The sequence below is a fragment of the Aplysia californica genome, unplaced genomic scaffold (assembly GCF_000002075.1).
Source record: "Aplysia californica isolate F4 #8 unplaced genomic scaffold, AplCal3.0 scaffold00009, whole genome shotgun sequence".
NCBI classification, from domain to species: Eukaryota; Metazoa; Mollusca; class Gastropoda; order Aplysiida; family Aplysiidae; genus Aplysia; species Aplysia californica.
Genome location: NW_004797279.1, coordinates 337,992 through 342,525, shown reverse-complemented (window position 1 = coordinate 342,525; position 4,534 = coordinate 337,992). Strand labels below are relative to the sequence as shown.

At 40.9% G+C, this 4,534-nt stretch overlaps 1 protein-coding gene across 1 annotated transcript in view; it reads right to left on the bottom strand.

Moving 5' to 3' along the window:
* The window catches only part of LOC101859679 (E3 ubiquitin-protein ligase MARCHF5), a gene marked incomplete at its 3' end in the record, with an annotated part of 5,940 nt that extends 4,899 nt beyond the window's left edge, over positions 1–1,041 (bottom strand). Inside the window, 1 exon segment of the mRNA XM_013082606.2 lies at positions 906–1,041.
* Positions 1,042–4,534: the final 3,493 nt, after the last annotated feature.

The following is a 4,534-nucleotide window of genomic DNA, read 5'->3' as shown; positions in this document are numbered from 1 at the left end:
GGGGGGGGGTGAAAATAGAGGGTCATGAGCTATTCTCACCAGGGGTGAGAATACAGAGGTGGCCTTTTTGGATTGACGCTTCAAATTTAATGACATACAAAGGAGTTCTTACTTAACAGTTTGGGAAATTGGTGTCTATCTAGACCACAAGGAGTAGTAAAAACTTGGAGAAAAACCCTGGCAGGAATATAATGAAATGTCAGCTGAATGATCTAGATCTAGATCTGGTAGGCCTTCAGCCTTCATTTCGTCAAGTTAAATTTTAATATAGTCTAGATCTATATAGATCTAGATCTACCTTTTAATCAAGATAGCGGTTGAAATAAAATCTTTAGCCTTCTAACCTTCTTCTATGAAGCAAGAAAAGTTTAGGAAGGGGGGTTATGTGAAGACCTTGATAATTTTGGAACTTTTATTATTAAACTGGTTTATTAGTAGTGTTACAGTTTAAGTTACTATTATTGTCATAAAATAGGCCCTTTGCCTATTCTATTTCTATTAATTGATTGTTAGAATCTAGATATAGATCTAGATCTAGATTCTAGATCTGCACATCGTTCATTGTCTTCAAAGTTCTTGCTGTTCAATCCTCTTGCAGTTGCAGGATGTTTTACTGCTAAATTCCTGAAGTTGACAAAAGCAGAGACAAAATGGGAGTAAAGGGGGTAGATCTAGTAAAGGGAAAGTTCAGTGTCTGTGAACTTGAACTTGTAACGAGTGACATTAACTAACATAAACAGTGTCATGTCACCACTGACACCAGTCCAGTGACAGTGACGACACTGACACACTCAGAAAATCAGGTTTGAATGAGCTGACTGACTGACATACTTTTTCCTGGGCCAGACAGTTATTATTGAGTAAAACATTTTTTAAATAAATTATTTTAAAAGTCACAAAATTACCAATCACGCCATGGATATCTGGGTTCACAATGAAACAGAAACTGTAAGTAACCAAGAGGAATGAAACAAGATATTGCGACCAAACAGCTCAAAGTCGGGGGTAGTATGTTATCGTTCTATCCCTACCGGAAGTAACCATTGATCCGAAGAGAATTCAGTATGAACTTCCTTCGTATCTCGCATATTTCAAAGAATAGCTTCATAATGATAAGCAATCATCGAAGAAACAGAACAAATAGAAAATAAAAAGTTGAATTGTGTGTGCAAGAAAAGAGAGGGTAAAGTCTCCTCTTCTGACCTGGCCATAAAGAGTTGAGACTAGCATATCTAAAATTTCTGGCTATTTATCCCTACGACCTGACGAAAGTTTGTTTCGACAGGCCCATAAATAATGGATACGATAGCTGTTGCACCTGGAATGAGCTTTCATGACTACATTAATATTATTATGGATTTGTATTATTGTTATGTACAAATGTATTTCGGTCAGCACTCTCTGTGATGTGTCAGCAAACCGCATATCTGCACGCCCAGATATTTTGATGAGCTCAAAGCCTCCACCAAGATCCGTCGTGTCCACTGAGTAATCTATGAGGGAAATGTATTGCGAAGGGGAAAAATAGATTGACATAGATTAGCTTCAAGAGTGGAAGAGGGAAGCATAACAAGAATATTTTTTTTTTATGCAACTAATCTTAAAAAAACAGTCGGCTATATTAGGCTACTCCCCTCTCAAATCGATAATGGAAAATGAATCTGGTTAGACGAGGAAGTCAGTACTGGAGCGAGCACGGAGTTCGCCAACGAAAGACCTTCATTCAACTCGGTGCATTTGACGTTCGTCAAGAACTTGTCCCCACACCTGGGAAATAACACCGCTGAGACAAGGCTGCCTTGAAGGCCAGAGATTGAGAGCTGGACTATCGTCGGAGGGTATACCACAAAGGCTTTTTACAGGTTTAGACGTGAAGTCTTGAGAACACTTTTGGGAGAAAGGGTGGGGGCAGAAATAGAGAAGGTGGGCATAGGTGGTGGGGAGAGAGAGAGAGAGAGAGAGAGAGAGAGAGAGAGAGAGAGAGAGAGAGAGAGAGAGAGAGAGAGAGAGAGAGAGAGAGAGGGGGGGGAATCAGTACATAGATAGTTGGCGGGGCTCTCGTGGCCTAGAGGTTAAGGTGTTAGCCTCTCATTCAAAGGTCCCGGGTTCGAATCCGGGTAGCGACCAAAAAACGTTCTTCTCTAAAATTGTCTCATTTCACCTCCTTCCCTGCTCTCAAGCAATGTTCTGTTGTCTGCTTTCATTTCCACTTTCTGCCCCCACCCCCTCACCTCCTTTGCCCCCTCCTCTGGGCTCCTGACTCTTTCTGCAGCCTTTCTACTGCTACTCCTTGGCCCCTCCTTACTGCTGTCTTTCTGCAACACCCCTGATCTTCTGGTAGGAAAGATCTACACCTAGCCTTCTCGGACAAGGGCGAAAAATCTCGGAGGGCCCGTGTGCAAGTTGCGCACGTTAAAGATCCCTTGGTGGTCTAAAATCGATAAGAGTAGGCTTCGCCGCCACCCGGGCAAAATTCAAAATTTCCTACCAACTGAAAATATTAGGTGTGTCCCGCGCGCTCATATGACCTATGCAGTTGCGAGCGCCGTAAAACACTTTACAAAAACAAAAGCAAAAAAGATAGTTGGTGCCTTTATAGACCTCTATGCAAAGATGTTATGGCGGCGACCACGTCCAGCTCTGGTGTCTGACCAGCCGACTGCTTTTCCGTAATAGTAATATGTACAAAGATAGAACAAAAACAAAAACAGCGAATAGATATAGATAATAAAGACAATAAAGACAAAGATCCAACTACGCCCCCCCCCCCCCCCCCCCCCCAAAACAAAATAAGTCTAGGAAAAATGTTTTGCTCCGTCACAAATTATGTAATGGTAATAGGTAGGCCTATGACAGTGAGTGCTCATAATTCATAATAGAGTCAGCTGCTGTTGCTGGTAACATTTATGTCATTTTGTTTTCATTATATAGGGTCTATATCTACCAGTTGATTGTTTGTTAGTTTGTTTGTCTGTTTTTTCGCGCACCACGTTACTTGAAATCGCGATTTATTTCGATTTTTTAAAGCATTCCGCGAATTCAAGCTGTGATCACGGAATGTTAAAAAGGTCTATGGTATTGGCCACACACACACACACACACACACACACACACACACACACACACACACACACACACACACACACACAAACATACAGACACACAAGCGCACAATTTTAAGTTTAACTGTACCGCTCGCTCACAGAGGAAGTTATAAATACGAAACGCAGATCAAGTTCACATTGTTGCAGTGGGGAAAGTCAATTTTTTGAATCACCTGTCTTAAATTCTTTGCGGCAAAAGTGAGGCGCACACGGGTGAGGAGATATTCGAGAGGAGAGTGGACAAAACTTCTCGACTTCATGTCACTATAATATGTCACCAGCCCGCAAACAATAATCATTAAAGTTAAATCATTGCATTGCTAGATCAGTCCGGGGGGCGCAAAACCCGAAGAGAAAAATGAAAGCACTGACTTTAGAGCAGTAATTAGTTGTCATGACGCATGGACCGTGCCTCCAGAAATATTTAAAAAGAGCTTAGGGAGGCGCTTGCAGGAACAGCAGCAAGATAACCATCAGCAGCAACATCGGCACGATCCTCATCATCTGCAGCAGCAGGAGAAGAAAAACAACAACAAAACAACTACCAATTTAAGCAACAACAACAACAACAACAACAAAACCGGAAAAAAACTAAACCCGATAACGACAGCAACTTATCTGAAAGAGGGTCAGGAGCAACCCGCCCCCCCAAAAAACAACAAACATACAAAAACCAACAACAATAAAAAACAAACAAACCGAAACCAAACAACGAAACACAACAACAACACAACAAAACACATCAACAAAACAACCCCCCCCCCCCCAACATTAAAAAAAATAATAATAAAATAAAAACCCACAAAAAATTCCATCAAAACATGACGCTAATTTAATTTTAGTAGGCCTACAACATTATGAAGTAACGAGCTAGCGGAGCTAGCACTCGAATAAAAAGAGCGACATGACATAAATTAGTTGTTTAAGAAACCAGATATATTCTTGCTCATGCCTCCTTCCCCGTTACCCGCCTCTTCCCTACAAATTACATGTAGATCTAGATCTAGAATCTAGTCCTAGGCTAATATAGATCTTCCAGCGAATCAACAAAATCTCAAGAATCACCGTGACACACCCCCGCAGCGGACGGTAAAAAGCAACAACGTAAAAAACTTGTTTCAGTGGACGAAAGTCAGAGATATCGAAAGTAAAATTGATACAATTGGTCCGAAAGCAGTTCAAGGCCCGTGAACATGTATTACAGAAATCATCTCGCTCCCATATTGATTATCTCAGTGATATACTATAACGGCACGGACATCAGATACATATATAATTCATTGTGAGATTAATTTCTCCAAATGTTGCTGTCTTTTAAAGAGAAGAAAATAATTGCGGTGATTTGCAAGACACAATAAGGCAAAACAACGAATGAATGCTTAATGAGAAGGAAATTACTATTCAGCCAATGAAATAAGCCTACACATGTG